Consider the following 19,154-nt stretch of genomic DNA (forward strand, 5'->3'; position numbering starts at 1 on the left):
TGCTAGTGAGAAATATACATCATTTAAGAGATTATCCACTCCATAATAACATAATAATTCCAATGTAACCTTGGAATGCTGAATTTGTAAAAACTGACATGTATGGTGATATTAAAAAGTGTTCCTGGTAGATATAGATATCTATGAGTATAACTGACCCTTGAACAATACAGTATTAGGGGCACTGGCTCCTACACAGTCAACATTCCCCATAAACTTTTTGATTCCCCCAAAACTTAACTAACAATAGCTTACTGTTAACTGGAAGGAAGCCTTACTGACATAAATAATTGATTAACATATATTTTGTATGTTACACGTATCGTAAACTTCATTCTAGAGAAAACAAAATGCTATTAAAATCATAAAGAAAATGCATTTACAATACTATATTGATACTATAAGTTTATGTCATTTGTTTACAAGATGAATCGTCTGTCAGCTGCATCAATATTTTCCTAGATGATAGAAAACACTGTAGATATTGAGTATTACTAACACTAAACATCAAAAATGGAAAGATCTTGTGAAAAAGAAATCTTTATTTATGGATATAATGATTCATTCACTGCTAACAAAAAAAGTAGCAATATTAATGCTTTATGACAGCTTAGTGTAATTGATATGATTGCTTCATGGTAACCTACCTTGTACTAACAATGATGATGAAAATTTTGTGGCACACAGTATTATAGTCATGTTTATAGAACAAGAAAAAATGGTAATTTGTTTTTTTGAAAAACCACTTACCTGTGATGATAGACTGATACAGTTTCTTCAGGTGGTATGGGGTGGGGGCATACTATATGATAATATAATTCTTCAAACAAAGTCCTAAAGCAATAAGAAAACACAATATTAATTTCAGTTATTAAATATAAGTCAATTTATGCTTATGTAAGGATTGGCTAACCATATCCATACAAATCTTTCACATGATGTTCTACACAGTGAATACTTAGGCAATGAAGATGATAACACAAAAATGTCTCCTACAGTTCTTGCCATACACTAATTCGATTTTTAATTAAAGACACACACACACACACAAAAGATAATTATTATGCCATATAGTTCATAAACTTATTTGCTTTTCACTAAGTGGAAGTGGGTCATCCTAAAGGTCTTCATCCTCAGAATCTTCACATTAAATAGGCTGAGGAGAAAGATGGGGTTGGTCTTACGGTCTCAGAGTGGTAGAAGGGGAGGGAGGAGAGGTGGGCATACTCAATGTAACTTCATGGAAAGATATTAAAATTTATGGCTTTGTAGCTTGTTCATTTCTCAAGAAATATTTATATAGGGCACCAAACCTTCTTAGTTTCAGCGCCCATATCCTAGAAGGGTCCACATCATAAAATAAGTCGAAAACAGTCTTAAATCATTGGAACGCTTCTGCCATAGTGTCCAACGTCGATGTGTTGTGTGGCACTGCTTCTTCTACATCTTCATCATCATCTGGCACTGGGTTTGGAAGAACTCACCTCCATCAAGTCGTCTTCTGTTAATTAGCTCTTGAATTTCTCTAAGTTCCAGATCTTGAAACTCTTCACCCCCACGTTTTTTGTTTTGTTTTGTTTTTACCATATCCACAATCTCTTTTAGGATTTCGTTGGTTGGCTCTGTCATACATCCTGTGAAGTTATGCGCACCATTATCAAGACACCATTTTCTCCAGCAGGATTAGGCTCAGACTTGATGGTTTTCCTATAACAGCATCTTCAGTGGCATTTCTTCAATCCTTCCTGACTTGCACGATGTTCTATCAGGATTCTCTTCCATAACATTTACAATCCTTTCCATAGAGTACCATGTGTAATGAGCCTTAAAGATTCTTATGACCCACTGATCTAGGGACTGAATTATAGACGTTGTGCTTGGGGGTAAGAAAACCATTTCAACAACTTCCTAATCTGGGGGTGTGGGGAGTCACAAAGAACATACGTTAGTAAAGAAGAGAAGAAAGCACTAGGATTTAAAGCAGGAAGGGATAAGCTGACTACTGTTTTGTACAAATTCAGTTAGGTTATGATCAGGACTGCCCTTATCTATAAAGCTGCTAATCCCTGAGCCTTAAAAGGAAAAGATAAAAACCAACTGCCGTTTTGGGGGTTGCACAACAAGAAGTCCTCGACAAGAACACCTTTTCTTGATTGGTTCTCTGGATGCTTTGTCCCTGAGGTCAAGAAGTACCTTCAAGTGAAGGACTGCATTTTAAAGTTCTTTTGCTGTTGGACAATGTCTCTGGCTACCCAGATCCCCATGAGTCCAACGTGACTTTCATCTGCCATAAAAATCTGTTGAGGCAGATATCCTTTCTCCTCAATGATTTTCTTAATGGTGTCTAGAAACTTGTCTGCTGTCTCTTGGTTGACAGATGCGCTTCCCCTTTATCTTGACATTTTTAAAGCCAAACCTCTTGATCTGAAATTAAACCACTCTTTGCTGGCACTAAATTCTCCAGCTTTGGATCCTTCACCTTCCTTTTGCTTTAAATTGTCATATGATGACTTCACTTTTTCTTGAATCCTGTTGCTGTCTATAGGAATGCCTTTCTTGTAGCAATCCTGTACCCACATAAAAGCTGTATTTTCAATACAAGATAAAAAGGCATTTTGTAAAAAGTGCAAAGTTTTTGCTCTTGCTGGTGTACCTGCAGCAATGGCTTCATGAATTCCTTTTTTTATTTTTTTTTAACAATGGTCCTTACAGTGAATTCATTTATCCTGAAACGGTGGCCAACCTCAGAAGGAGACCTCAATCTATGGTACATATCAAGCATTTCGACTTTTTCTTGTAATGTCATGACTTTTCTCTGTTTCTTGGGAGTGCTTCAAGAATCACTATTGGCACTGTGTATCGTTCCCATGGCGTTATTCAAGGTTTATAGTTTTGCACGGAACACAATGAAAAATACACGAGAATCATGAGATCCCTTTTTACTGCAGTATGCAATTTAGTAAAGAGATAACTGCTCATGCGGAGATAATTAGTGTCACAGGGCATTTTGAGTGGATCCTTGCAATACTTGAGCTCACCCAATAGCACCAGGAGGTGGCTGTGAAATTATTACAGTAATACAGTATATACTATAGTTAATTTTATGCAGTTATGATTTAATGCTCATCTTACATTTCTCTTGACCGTAATGGTGCCATGTTATGGTCTGCGTGTTTCTTTAAGTTTTGATAAATTTTAAAATTTGATCATATATTTGGCTATGTTTATTAAAATTATTTTTCAATGTTTATTTATTTTTGAGTGACAGAGAGACAGAGCATGAGTAGGGAAGGGCAGCGAGAGAGGGAGACACAGAATTCAAAGCAGGCTCCAGGCTCTGAGCCGTCAGCCCAGAGCCTGAGGCAGGGCTCGAACCCACGACCGGTGAAATCTTGGCCTGAGCTGAAGCCCGATGCCCAACCCCTGAGCCACCCAAGCACCCCATAGATGTTTTTAACATAAAAAGTTTAATTAAATTATTAAGAACTTCTATAATTTTAATTCAGAAGTTGATATCTTCTGGGCATTATAATTATATTAAGGGCTATTTACAAATATTTTTTGCCTAGGAGCACCTGGGTGGCTCAGTTGGTTGAGCGTCCGACTTCAGCTCAGTTCATGATCTCACAGTTTGTGGGTTTGAGCCCCACGTCAGGCTCTGTGCTGATGGCTCAGAGCCTGGAGCCTGCTTCGCATTCTGTGTCTCCCTCTCTCTGCTCTTCCCCTGCTCACATGCTGTCTCTCTCTCAAAAATAAATAAAGAATAAAAAAATGTTTTAAAAAGCAAATATTTTTTACCTTTAGAAATAACAGATTTGCTGAATTTGCTAACTATTACATAATGCATTATTTCTAAATAAAATAACTCCCCATTTTTGGAAATTGAATCTTGATTTGTCACAAATTGAGTAAAATAGTTCCTATCACTATAAAAGGAAACAAGAATTCTATATTCTAAAAAATTTCTATTAATTGTTCTTAAGCAATAAACTAACAAGGTGGATAAATTTGTTACAGACCAGGCTTGAGATCTCTTTTCTGTGAAAAGCAGACAAAACTCCAAAAGAAGGGCTGAGGCACCAGATTTCCCAAATAAAAATAACCTAAGGTTGGTGACTTTACTGTACCCCTCTCTTATTTACTCCATTTTATTCTTTTTTAATCTTTTTTTTTAACTTTTTTAATGTTTATTTTTGAGAGAGAGAAAGCACAAGCTGAGAGGGGCAGAGAGAGAGAAAGAGAGAGAGAGAGGAGAGAGAGAGAATCCCAAGCAGGCTTCATGCTGTTAGCAGGGACTCCAAAGTGGGATTTGAACTCACGAACCACAAGATCATGACCTGACCTGAGGGTGGAAGCTTAACCAACTGAGTCATCAAGGTGCCCCTTTAATCTTCTTATTTTGACATAGTTTCAGGCTGAAAGAAGAGGTGAAAAAACAGTATAAAGAATTCCCTATCATCTTTCTCCAAATTCCTCAAATGTTAACACTTTACCACATTTGCTTTTGCTTCTCTCCTCCATTTCTCTGCTGTTGAGGAAATATAATTACAAAGAAAATCTCTCAACCCAGAAAACCTTTCCACAAAGGTAGAAGAGAAAGTTTTATTGAATAAGTATTAATCCCAAAAAATTCCAGATGCTTTTCATAGGCAGTCTGCTAAGAAATTGCTTAGACAGAAAGAAATATTGTCCTTTTATATTGCTAAGCAGGTACAAGAACTTTGCAGCCCAGAGCAAGGGACCCACTCCAGTTAGACTCGTACCCTTCCACAGAAAATGGGAGATCTCTTTCCCTAGATGATTATATTTCAGAGATGGTTCCTAGGTCTTAAAAAAGATTATTCCTGGAGCTGAAAGCTGACAAGAGGCTTATTTAGCTTCTAAAATTTAGCTTCTATTTACTTACCTTTCAAAGATATTGAGAATACACTTACAAGTTGTCTAAAGTTCATGCTCTATGAAAAGAGAGAAGGAAAGTCACTTATTTTCAATAGGAATAATTGATCTTTTTAACTTGTATTTGCCTTTACAACACACACATATATGCTTAAAATTTTTATTCTATACCTTTTGAGAGTAAGTTCAGACATCTATATTTACTAACTTGCTTAATCCCAGAATACACAGAAAACAGTTTGTGAACTGCTAACCTATACAACTGGAAAAGCATACCTACTCACTGGAGTTCAGTATTTGTGTCTATAAATATTCAAAAGTTAATTTTTTTCTTCCCCTCCCTTCAATGAGGACTCATGTGAAACATGGTTCAGTTCATTTGTTTTTGTGGTTTTAGGATTTTTACCTAATCTGGTTGATTTTTAAAAATTATGTTTGAGTGCATGAGACAATAACATGGTTCCAAAGTCAGAACTGCATCAAGGTTATGTTTAGAGAAGTGTCTTTACCCCCTCCCCACATTTCTTCCTTTCCACTTTGTTCTTTCCTTATAAGTCACCAATCTTCCTAGGCTCATTTTCTTCTTCATGAATTCCTTTCCACAAAAATGTGCATCTATCTATATATTTTCCTATTTCCTCTTATTTTTTACAAAATGATAGTACACTAAAAATTCTCTTATTTTGCTTTTTCACCTGACACTTGGTTTCTCTTGGACATCATTCTATATTGGTTCATAGAACCTTCCTCATTTTTTTTAAAGAAATGTAGTACTTCCCTGTGTGAATATACCAGTTTTCTCATCCATTACCCAAATAAAGTCATATAAGAAATTACGTTTTCCAAAACAATTCTGGAATGAGTGATTGTGCATGTATATTTTTGTACTGTTGGGGATATAGATCTTCCAAAGGGAAACTCTTATTGTATACATGTAGATTTCTATGCAATCTCTGTGTCTAACACGGGGCTCCAACTCGACTCTGATATCAAGAGCAGCATGCTCTACTGACTAAGCCAGCCAGCCGCCCCTTGTTGGGTATATTTTTAGGTTAAATTCCTGGAAGTGGGTTGCTGGACAAAAAATATTGTAAAAATTTGATTTTTCACCAGCAGTGTAGGAGAGTGCTTGTTTTCTTAAAAAAATTTTTAAGGTTTATTTAATTTTGAGAGAGAGTGAGCATGAACCGGGAAGGGGCAGAGAGAGAGGGAGATACAGAATCTGAAGCAGGCTCCCTGCTGTCAGCACAGAGTCTGATGCGGGGTTTGAACCCACAAAACTTGAGATCATGACCTGAGTCACAGTCGGACGCTCAACTGGGCCACCAGGTGCCCAGAGGAGTGCTTGTTTTCAGATAGTCTGCTCTTGCAAGTCTGATCAGTAAAAGGAAAACTTGACTTAGAATAATCTCAAGTTTTACTTCTCTGGATGTTAAAGGAATTCAAATATTTTCAAACATTAAATGCCTAAAATATAATTTGATATTTAAGGAATGAAAGGTTTAAAAACTTTACCAATATTTATGTCTTATTTTCTACTTTAAAAAGTCAAACCACATGCCTGCTGTTTTGCTCTACTACGCTCCAGTAGGATAGTATCTCATTTCTTATATACTGCCAAGTCTTTGGGTTTGCTAATGATTTCTTTTCCTTTGTGAATATTTGTTTTTTTTACTGTTTATTTTTGAGAGAGAGAGAACGAACATGAGTGGGGGAGGGGCAGAGAGAGAGACAGATACAGAATCCGAAGCAGGCTCCAGGCTCTGACCTGTCAGCCCAGAGCCCGAGGTGGGGCTTGAACTCACAAACTGCGAGATCATGACCTGAGCCAAAGTTGGAAGCTTAACCAACTGAGCCACCCAGGTAACACTTTGTGAATATTTGTATTCCTTATTAAAAATTTTGCCTGGATATCCATTTTTAGTCCCATAGAATGCTATTAGAGTCTTGTTGGGAAAAGCTGCCACTTGTTTTTTGATGTATTCTTTAAATGGTCAATATTATACTGGTCCTTTTCTGTTTGTCACCTACATACATGCTTGTCTAAATTTCTTAAATTACATTTTGAAAAAATAATCACTGGTTTTTTTTATTTTTTTAATTTACATCCAACTTAGCATCATCATCAATGATGATTTCAGGAGTAGATTCCTCAATGCCCCTTATACATTTAGCCCATCCCCCCTCCCACAACCCCACCAGTAACCCTCTGTGTGTTCTCCATATTTAAGAGTCTCATGTTTTTGTCCCTCTCCCTGTTTTTGTATGATTTTTGCTTCCCTTCCGGTATGTTCATCTATTTTGTATCTTCAAGTCCTCATATGAGTGAAGTCATATGATATTTGTCTTTCTCTAATTTTGCTTAACATAATACCCTTTCGTTCCATCCATGTAGTTGTGAATGAAATCTTGCCATTCTTTTTGATTGCTGAGTAATACGCATTGTATATATATACCACATCTTCTCTATCCATTCATCCATCGATGGACATTTGGGCACTTTCCATACTTCAGCTATTGTTGATTGTGCTGCTGTAAACACTGGAGTGCATGTGCCCCTTCGAAACAACATACCTGCATCCCTTGGATAAATACCTAGTAGTGCAATTGCTGGGTTGTAGGGTAGTTCTATTTTTGATTTTTTGAGGAACCTCTGTACTGTTTCCTAGAGTGGCTGCACCAGTTTGCATCCCCACCGGCACTGCAAAAGAGATCCTCTTTCTCTGCATCCTTGCCAACATCTGTTGTTGCTTGAGTTGTTAATGTTAGCCATTCTGACAGATGTGAGGTGGTATCTCATTGTGGTTTTGATTTGTATTTCCCTGATGATGAGTGATGTTGAGCATTTTTTCATGTGTCAGTTGGCCATCTGGATGTCTTCTTTGGAGAAATGCCTATTCATGTCTTTTGCCCATTTCCTCACTGGATTATTTGTTTTTTGGGTGTTGAGTTTGATAAGTTTTTTATAGATTTTGGATACTAACCCTTTATCTGATACGTCATTTGCAAATATCTTCAGTCATTCCATCAGTTGTGTTTTATGTTTTGTTGATTGTTTCCTTTGCTGTGCAGAAGCTTTTTATTTTGATGAGGTCCCAATAGTTCATTTTTGCTTTTGTTTCCCTTGCCTCTGGAGACATGTTGAGTAAGAAGTTGCTGCGGCCAAGGTCAAAGAGGTTTTTGCCTGCCTTCCCCTTGAGGATTTTGATGGTTTCCAGTCTTGCATTTAGGTCTTTCATCTGTTCTGAGTTTATTTTGTGTATGGTGTAAGAAAGTGGTCCAGGTTCATTTTTCTGCATGTCGCTGTCCAGTTTTCCCAGCACCACTTGCTGAAGAGATTGTCTTTATTCTATTGGATAGTCTTTCCTGCTTTGTCAAAGATTAGCTGGTCATACGTTTGTGGGTCCATTTCTGGGGTCTCTGTTCCATTGATCTGAGTGTCTGTTTTTGTGCCAGTACCATTCTGTCTTGATGATTACAGCTTTGTGATACAGCTTAAGTCCGGGACTGTGATGCCTCCAGCTTTGGTTTTCTTTTTCAAGATTGCTTTGACTATTTGGGGTATCTTCTGGTTCGATACAAATTTTAGAATTGTTTGTTCTAGCTGAAAAGAATGTTGGTGTTATTTTGATAGGTATTGCATTGAATATGTAGATTGCTTTGGGTAGTATTGACATTTTAACAATATTTGTTCTACCTTGTTGGGAAAAGCTGCCACTTGTTTTTTGAAGCAATATTTGTGCTTCTTCAATTTCTTTCATAAGCTTTCTATAGTTTTCAGTGTATAGATTTTCAATTCTTTGGTTAGATTTATTCTTAGGTATTTTATGGTTGGTGCATAATCACTAAGTTTTAATACTTCATTGCTAAGTATTTGGCTAATTTTCTTATGTTCATGATCTCATTTAAATCCTCACTGTAATTCTATAAAGTAGTTTATTTTTAAACATATAAAGTATGTTTATTTCTCTAAGATCAGAAAAATTAAAATACACAATTACTAAGAGTCAGAGAAGAGATTCCAAACAGGTTCTTGCTGACCTGGGAATGAGGGATTAACCACTATTCTATTATGCAGTCTTGTAAACCAGGGTTGTTGACTGAGTAAACTCCAAGTTAGCTGAGGGTGAACCTTTGTTTAAAAATCACATTTTCAAGGGCAGTAAGCTCTTCAGGGATTAAAAAGTCAGTAACCATCCTCCCCCCAAAAAAGTTAGTAAACCCCAATCTTGCATTTTTGAGTGACAGGGTAAACCAAATCTATAGGAAGTGAAAGTTGAACTAAGAAAAATTCAAAAAATTCCCCAATTCAAAGGTTTTCAACATAACATTGGGGGAAACAGGACTCTTTTCTTCTTTCTATGCTATGTACATGTTAACTAATTGTAATATGTATCTAAATTAGGCTTCATATTTATAGACATGGGATAAAAAAATTCTAAACCAGGTATTACAAGAGTAAAATTATAAACCTTAGGAATAATTTTATCAGCAAATAAATGGCTCCTGTGTGACAATAACATCACACTGAAATAAATATGCCTCTGAATCCTCTTCCATGATTGATTCTGTTATTCTTCAATGGAGCTGAACTCAGAGTGGGCTATTTTAATCTTTCACATGGCTGCCTTCCCAGGCATGTCAAGTACTCTCAAATTTTAGATTCATCAGTCCAAATCTCTTTGCAGTAGTTATTCATTTTAGGCCTTATAAGCTAACAGAGATGTGCCTGTCACAAAATATGAATGGAAGTTCCTTTTCCTTTCTTTTTATCTACCTTTTTTACCCTCTTGTTGCAGCTGTTATTTCTGGAACCTTGATGCATTCAGGATATCAATTGCACTGATTCACCTCCTACATAAGCTGGTTTCATGCATGAAAAAGCAAAAGCCTTAAAATATTGTAAGTGGAATGAACTTACAGCAAGTATTAAATGTTTTCATTATAGATAAGGTATATATACCTGTCTTGAATCTCAAAAAAAAAATCCTAAACTTTTTTTCTCATCTTTAATACAAATTGCTCATGAAACATGATAAGCAGGAGAAAAATGCAATCTCACTTCAACAGAATAAATTAAATAGTGAATATTTTTACAGTGGATTTTACACCCATATAGGTCACCACAAGCCACCTCTTTGGGGCATTTTTCATTCTCATTGTTTTTAAGCCTCTTTATGTAGAAAATGATAACCTTGAAAATCCTGTAATAAGAGACATATTACTGACACTTATGCAGGAAAATTCAGAGACTATTCACTCTCAAGTATAGCTGAAATTCTGTTATCTAAACACTTCATAGCATAAAATTTACATGACTGAGAATCAAGTAACTTTGAATTTAAATTTTCTTAATATCATTTATTAAAAATCTACTTAGTATGAGGAATAGCTGCATAATGATTTTTATATGCACTATATACAGATGTATTTTATGTAGTCATTATTTTAGAAACATGAAAATTTCCCTTTGAAGCAATACCTACCCTATTTTGTCCTAGGTAAGCAGAACATACACATTTCTGATTTCTCCCCCATAATTAAAAAACTGATGGACAGATTTCCGTGAGGTTATGGCTTAGTGAATAAGACAATCATATGGGAAATAACAAGTTAGAAGAAAATAAAAATTAAATAGAATACCAAATGGAACATGAGGTATTCAACTAATTTTATCAACTCATGTCTCTTTTACCTTTAGGCATCTGTTCCCTTTGAATTCCTATAGTTGTATGTAATACTTCCTTCAGATTATTTTGTCAACCTCATACAATGTCAACTTCTGACAAAGAAAAATAGGATTATTGCCAACTCCCAAGTCAGTACTAAATATTAGGCATTATGAAATGCATCTTCAGTTCCTTTTGGAAAGCAATTTCACTTAGTCCATTTTCACTAAAGTTTCAAGTTTATTATTTATTTTGAGAGAGAGAATCCTAAGCAGGCTCCATGCTGCCAGCACAAAGCCCAATGCAGGGCTTGAACCCACGAAGCCACAAGATCATGACCTGAGCCAAAACCAATGATCAGATGCTTAACCAGCTGAGCCCCCAGGTGCCCCAATATCCATGATGGATTTAAATATTTGATTTTAGTTCTCTGGAGCTCATATTTATCAAGATTTTATATATGCTGCACACATGAGTACATTAATATTCATAGGGATTTTTACAAATGCTAAAGAGGTTAGAAATTTTCTCAAATAGGCAACAAAAATATAATTGACTGATGGTTGATTGCTTCTAAACTATTGTATGTCTTTAATCCTTAGGATTGGGACAGAAGGGATGAAAATACAGTCCCAAGTGATTATCTTAATTGGGTTTCTCTAGTAGAAATCTTCTGGATTTCTGACTCCTTTCCTTTTACTTCTCCAAGACTGACTTAAGTATTTGGAGTAGAATGTTGTTTTATGGAGCCTCATTGCTTAAGAGGGGGAGCCTTAGATCTACTTAGTGTTCTTTTGTGTTTTCTCTCATCTCTATTTTGAACTAGTGGTTGGAGTGGTGGGTGCTCATGTGATTGGTTCCACCTGAGTGTCAGGGATAACTGGGCAAATGCTGAACTGCAACTGGTTCTACCTGAATGTTAGGTACAGTCTACGCCTCCAAACAATTTCCTACAATCTCAAAGTTTTTGCCCCACCTCTACCTAGGCTACCAAACCTCCCAGATAGATATTCAGAGTCTCCAAAATGGGACATATGGAGCCTTGTGGCTTCCTTACCTATGGTGCAGAAACGAAGAGTAATTCAGGCTCCTTTGCATAAGTGTTGACTATCAATCATTGCATGCCATTCTGGTAATAGCCCAATGATTAAGGCATCTCCTAAAGCAAGTGTGCCACAGGTAGAATATTGTCACTCCATGTTTTAATACTACCTTGGATGATTAGGATATTTCTAAGGTAGCCCCACCAACTCTGGATTCAAATCCTGCAGAAACTGACATCCTACCCATTTAATGTCCTTCCTCTTTTCTCTCCTATCGACTTCTCCCTACAACCCACTAGAAACTGGAGGTTCAAGATTTAGGTTTTTTAAATTCCTCAGCATTATTTCCTTCTTTTATCTAATGCAGAAAACTTAGTTTTCATGAACAAAGAGATGTCCTTTCAATACTTGGAAGAATTCAAACTATAATTTTTTAGTATTCATTCATGATCTAGTAAATGAAAGCTAAGGAAATCCTTTCTTTATCCACTAATCTCAGATTTCAAGATGAGCTTTTACTGCAAAATTCTGCTTTAAATATCAAAACTGAATATTTACTTTTTTCCCTTAAGTATTCTTCACTTCAGCCTTTAACATTCAATCAACCGACCCCAAGGCAGAAAATTTAATTACATAAAATGTCAAAGGAGAAAAGCACATTGACATAGTTTAGAACTGTTAGAAATGGATGAGACCAACATTCATTTCTCAGGATTACAAAAATCATGTATCATAGCTTCATAATAGAGAAATCTCTTGTCAAATCCAGAAATGGGATTTTACAAAAGTATCATGGGATCGATAGCAGTCAGAATAAATCTCTGTCCCAGTAACATTCAGACAATAAAAAACAACCAACTAATTGCCCATGCTTTGGAAGTTTACAGGAGAAATTTAATATTTCCTCTGGTTACGACCATTAACCAATTCCAGTGACAACCATACCCAGAATATGGTTACTACTCAAAAACATTTGTTGTATGAATCAACTAAAACATTTCTTTATCCCTGAGAGAACTATTGTTTGAAAATCTTACATGTCTAATGGAACCACATGTCCCTGTTACACAGGACTCTACCAGGTCGGCTACAACAATTGTTCTGGTAGTATTGGCAACTGCCCCTCAAAACAACAGCAATGTATTGATAGTCTTCAATGATTTAATCCTTTATATCCCTATGGGTGTAAGCTTGTCAAAAAATCTAAATTCCATCAATTTCATCACAGCTAATAATGACACTTCTATAGATAATATTCAAGTCATCTCTCATCTTTGGTGATCAAAGAATAGCTGTAATTGAAATTTACTCTTACCTAATTTTTGTTTTCCATTATAATTAACCCATTTTGAGAGTTTAAGAGATGATTCATTACTCAGTTATCTGTTCATAAATGATGAAGTTTTATTGAAAATAGGTTTCTTTTCCTAGGGATAGTCACATATTCCTACTCCAAGAACTATCCATTCACTGGAAAATATTAGCTAAAACTACATCTGATTGTTATTTTGTGTATCATAATCAAATCTATACAAAGAACTATACTTGGGAATTACGAACATACTTACCATACTCTATTAAAGTCCTCAACTTTCTGAAGGATTATAAATAAAAAGGCCTTATAAAAAGTCAGCATTAAATTTGCAAGACTATTTTAATGTGTTATAGAAAGCTAATGGTTTAAGGGGGCTTCTAGTCCAATTTAATTCAAAGTTTCAGGTACAAGGGGTGATATATTTAACTTAGCCTATTGTAAAGAATTTTCAAAATACTTAAGCTACTTCAAATACTAATGCTACTTAGCATTCATACTGAAAATTTTGTGCATATCATCAGGGATATCTTGAGGCCAATATCATAGGAGAATGATGAATAAGGCTTTTGAGTTCACTTATTCAATGTGCCACACTGTAGTTAACACAAATAGTAATGTTGATTTAAGATATGTCTATTCAGAATTTACTGCAGGCTTATTATATACAAATAAGAATGCATTATAGATGATGTTATTTTTTACATCCTCATGTTAATTTTACCCTAAAATGTTTAATATTTCCTGGGCAACAGAGATATTTGACCTTTAATTAAGATTAAGGGTTTTAGATTGTAAAAGTATAAAAAGATCCAGAGGGAAAATAAGGTAGTACAGCATTGCTATTTTGGAGACTATTTCTTTGCAAACATGTAATATCAAATTAACAGATTTTTTTATCTATACTTTTTGAAAATCACAACCATCCTACAGTAGTTGATAAAGGTTTAACTGACCTCTCTCTGTTGATAGACACACACACACACACACACCCTGTGAGGCTGGCTTCATCTCTATGCAAGATTGTACAGGTGGAGAGTGGCTTATCTAGATAGACACTGAACCTAGGATTTTTGGCTCCAAAGTCTTAAAACCATCACCCTCTTCTACCTAGATCATCTTCAGTTTTATTGTTTCTATCTCCACAACCAGGAAATAAATACAAATCTCATGCAATTATGTCAGCCCTTTCCTAATATATACTGATATATTTTATGTTATTTGTCATGGTTTGTAGATTTTAATAGCTACTTGTACATATGAATCTCTCCTAGCAAACAATACTCTATACATGTGGCACATACCAGGTGTTATGGATGACACAAAGAAGGAACAGGCACAAGCTTTATATAAATGATACACAAACGTATTTTCTGAACGAACTGATCATTTACTGAATATCTAGCACACTTTTTCTCAATGTGTTAAATGGGATCATGGCTATTTTTTGAGACAAGCTCCTGTTCCATCCCAATTATTCCTTTAGTATAAACGTGGACACAAGAAGGTTGAGTACATATGAAGCCTGTATCCTAGTGAGGCTTATTTACTTTCATGAAAGTCTATCAGCACTTTTCTATGCTCAGTTGTACATCAAACCCATGGGTACCCTTCCCTGGCAACATAGCAAAACTGCACTTCATATTCTTGACATAAAATATAGCCTTGATCTTTCTGATAATCATTTTTTCTTAAAGCTTGATTACATGAAATGAGGGGCGCCTGGTGATTTAGTCAGTTAAGCATCCGACTTTGGCTCAGGTCATGATCTCGCGGTTTGTGGGTTCAAGGCCCACATTGGGCTCTGTGCTGACAGCTCAGAGCCTGGAGCCTGCTTCACATTCTGTGTCTCCCCTCTCTCTGCCCCTCCCCTGCTCATGCTCTGCCTCTCAATAATAAGTAAGCGTTAAAAAAAATTTTTTTGAAAAGAAAGAAATGATACATATGCCAGACATAGATACATTCTTTTCTTGCCCCTTATTAAGAGAATTTTGCTTTTTCTATGGTTCAGCCATACATTTTGTTTACAGTCGCCACCATCTCAAACTTTCTTGCTTCTAGCAGTAGGCATGTGACTTAGTTCAAGTGACTGAAATGTAAGAGGAATTATATAACAGGTGTGTCTCTTGGAAATTTTTTTCAAAAGGACAGAATAAGACTGCATCTTTCTTCATTCTTCTTCCTGCTTAAAATAGGATACATTGAAGGTACAGGAAAAATTTTGTGACTGAATGGGCTAAAGGCACATGCTAAAGATTTCACAGCAACAAGATAGAATGCCTGGGTCCTCCATGATGCTGAGGAACTGCTGTGTCTTTTCTCCCTCACACTGTGTTACAGGAATAGTACCCCTCATCTAAGCCCATGATGTTAAGTGTTCCACACTTCCAGCTGAATAGAATTCTAACTCACACAATATTCATGAAAGACTGCTTAAAGCCATGTTTAAGGCAACCTGTGGTCCATAGAATACCTTTAAATAAAGTACTGGGATCTGCAAGTTAATAAGGACCTAATGTGACTTAACCATAGAAACTCCAAAATTAAGGGATATGCATTTTGTTAGATTTTATCCTTAGATCAAACTAGATAATCAGAAAGCTGTTTAGATAGATAACATTGTTTTCTTGCCTTGTAAAATTTTACTCACTGATTTGCTTTCCATCTTTGTTTATGCCACCAGGAAGTACAATACTTAATACATAATCACTTCTAATGACTATGGACTCCGGGACTTGATGAGATCTATTTTATATACTAATCCTAACTCTAACTTTATACTATCATCTTAACTTTATACTATCATCTTAATTTTATTTCTGGTCATAGTTTCTCAGTTTTTATATTGGTCTATTATTGTATAGGCTTATACACAGTTTCATTTATAGAGTAAGGCTGGTTATACAGAACAAAGTATCCTCTATACCACAGGCCATCCCGAACAAGTGAGCAGGAGTCTTTATTACTTCCAGCAGTGGACCGGTGTTTGGATGGCAAAACTATTCTCTGTAATAGCCCCACAAATTGCACAAATAATAGCATTCTTTCCCTTTCTGGTCTATCGCTAGTGAAGTACACAATTTCTAATAATTTGTTAAAGAAATGGTCTTTGTTTTTGAGCACTCCCTCTCCATGTTAAAGACCTCAACACTATCTCAGCAAAAGTGTTCATTTCACTCCACATACAGTATCCTAATAATTATGTATGCAGCTTAGGAAATCCAAACTAACAATTACTTTTACCTTTAAGCGAGTTTTCTGAATTGCTTCAACAACAGTCTCCAAATGTTTCAGGCATTTTTCCATGACTGAACTAAAAATAATCAAGCCATCAATACATGTTATTGCAAAAGATCTCATTCTACACCACAAATAATCCATCATTTACTTGAAACAATATTATTTGTTAAACACCCTTGAATTATCTCAACAGACTTTTCCAGAATATACCAGTTTATGGTCAGAACGTGAAATAAGCTTTGTGCAAAATGATTTTATCTACTTTTTTACTCAATAGGAAAATTCCACAATTAATATAATCCTCCATTAAATTGATTACAATAAATTGACACTTTAAAGATAAACAGCAAAATATCTTTTTTCTCCAGAAACTCCTTAACATACAAAAGCAAATATATTTGTTATTAATAATTTTAAAAGCAATATTTTAAAATAAAATCAAAATTCATGAATTATTATGGATAGGTAAGTGGTTACTATTTTCCTTTTTTTTTAAATTCAGTACCAGTTTCCAGAATATTCCATTATTGAAAAATGAGAAAATATCAGGGAAACACAGATATTTAGAGAGAATATTCCATGAAAATGGCAGTGGCAAATCTTAAACAATTCTCAAATTTCAAGAGTTTAATCTTTTTTTACACCCCAAGTATTTTATTAGTTTTAGTACTACTTTTACAAGTTAAAAAAACAAAAACAAAAACAAAAAAAAAAACAGCCCCCAAGTTCTATTAGCTTGTGTCTTCTCAGCATAGAAATTCTAATAGAAGAAGATTATAGGAAAATAAATGCTGTTTTCAAACCTAATCAGTTAAGGCCACCTGAACATCCACTACTGTCACTATTGCCTCTGCACATTAGAACAGAACACCCAGGATTTTTTACACACCTGTGCATCCCAAAGTGAGCAGAGAGGACCTCAGTGTGGGCAGTGGATCCAAGGGAATGGGTGAACCTGTCCTATCCCAGTTTAATACAATCAGGAAAAGGGGAATGGAGAGGGTAAAAAACTGGATGGATGCCATTGGAAGGTAGAGAATTTGCAGAGGTCCAGCCTGCCTGACAGGGGAATCCAGCATGCCATCAGTGAGAAATAAAGACAAGTTTTGAGGCAAGGGAGACAGAACTTGCCAAGTCAGCATTGAGCTTTTGGTAGCATAAAAGGCTACCTCTCCAACAGAGGAGATGGAAAGCAAAAAGTGACAAGTGACTACCTAGTTGCCCCAGTTGATTGAGTCACAGGTTAAGGGATCCATTTCTCGCCAGCAGCACCTGAATTGCTAAGGAAAGATCTCTGGGAGGAAAGTGAAAGAGGCAGACAAGTTTATCAAAGGGCACTGAATGAACATAGGTCCTGATGTTTGTTTCAAGATTTCAGCAGGAGATCTCTCATGAACCTCTGGGAGTGCCTCACTTGAATATCCCCCTACTGGGCCAGTGGGCACCCCCCAAAGCCCCAGATGCTAAGTACACATCTTTCCCACCTCTGCAACTAGCTCTTGCAGAAGGAGAAATCACAAGCTTGAGTAATAGTCACCTTCTAGTATGCAAAAGAAAGGATTCTAATTGCCAGACTGTTGAACTATAAGAGACAAAGTAAACATAAATCCTTACCCGAGGAAGGTCTTTGCTACTCTACATGTGAATCGTTAGACATGAAAAATCAAGGAAATAGGTGTCACAAAAAAAAGAAAATAATTCTCCAATAACTTAACTCAAAGGCATAGAATATTGCAATCTAACTGATAAAGAATTCAAAATAGCTGTTTTAAAGAAATTCAATAAATTACCAAAAAACTCAGAAATAATACTGGTAAAGTCCTCCTTCTGTTGATTGAAGAGACTTAAATTATTAAAAAGAACAAAACAGAATTCTGGAGCTGGAGAATACATTGGCAGCATTGGTAACAGGGCAGACCAGATAGAAAAAAGAATATGTGACTTCAAGGATAGAAATATAAAAATAATTCAGAGAAGAGAACAGTTTTAAAAAAAAACTGTTCATTTAGAAAGCTATCAAATTCATTTAGGAAGTCAAATGCAAGAATCATCAGTGTACTAGAAAAGAGGGAGAAGGGAGCAGAGAGTTTAAAGAAATAACAGCCAAGCATTTCTTAAACCTTGGGAAGGAACTGTACATAAAGTCCACAAAGTTAATACAACACCCTATTATTATAATGCAAAAAGACCTTCTCCAAGACCTAGTAAAATAAAGCTGTCAAAAATAAAGAAACTTAAAGGCAGTCAGAGGAAAAAGGAAATCTACAAAGGAACCCCCAATAGGCTATTAGCAGATTTCTCAGCAGAAACTCTATAGGCCAGAAGATAATGGAATGGCATATTCAAAGTACTGAAAAATAAAAATTGCCAGCCAAGAATGCTTTATCTGTCAAAGTTATCCTTCAAGTACAAAGAAATAAGGCTATCCTAGACGAAAGCTGAGGGAGTTCACCACTATTAGAACTGCCTTGCAAGAAATGCTAAAAGGAATTCTTCATGCTGAAATTAAAAGATGTCAGTCAGGCAAAATGTGGACATAATGCGAGTGTCTATCCATAGATGAATGGATAAAGTAGTATGTATATATGAAGAAATATTACTCAAGCATAAAAAAAAGACTGAAATCTTGCCATTTGCAATGACATGGAGGAATCTAGAGGATATAATGCTAAGTAAAGTAAATCAGAAAAATGTGGAACTTAAGAAGCCAAACAAATGAACAAACTAAAAGTGAAACAAACCAAAAAACAGACTTTTAAATACATAGAACTAATTGGTGGCTACCAGAGGGGAGGTAGTTGGGTGGATGCGTGAAATAGGTGAAGAGGATTAAGAGTACACTTATCAGGATACCTGGGATAGAGCTCAGTCAGTTAGGTGTCCGACTTCAACTCAGGTCATGATTTCACAGTTGGTGAGTTCAAGGCCCAAGTCGGGCTCTGTGCTGACAGTTCAAAACCTGCTTCCAATTTTGTGTCTCCCTCTCTCTGCCTC

At 35.8% G+C, this 19,154-nt stretch overlaps 1 long non-coding RNA gene across 1 annotated transcript; it reads right to left on the reverse strand.

Moving 5' to 3' along the window:
- Positions 1–749: 749 nt before the first annotated feature.
- Positions 750–16,333, reverse strand: LOC113601298 (uncharacterized). Its single transcript, XR_003422474.2, has 3 exons — positions 16,164–16,333; positions 4,907–4,955; positions 750–834 (listed from the first exon to the last, which is right to left on the reverse strand). It is a non-coding gene; the product is annotated as an uncharacterized LOC113601298 (long non-coding RNA).
- Between the last annotated feature and the right edge of the window lie 2,821 nt (positions 16,334–19,154).

Source organism: Acinonyx jubatus, chromosome B3 (assembly GCF_027475565.1).
Source record: "Acinonyx jubatus isolate Ajub_Pintada_27869175 chromosome B3, VMU_Ajub_asm_v1.0, whole genome shotgun sequence".
Taxonomy (NCBI): domain Eukaryota; kingdom Metazoa; phylum Chordata; class Mammalia; order Carnivora; family Felidae; genus Acinonyx; species Acinonyx jubatus.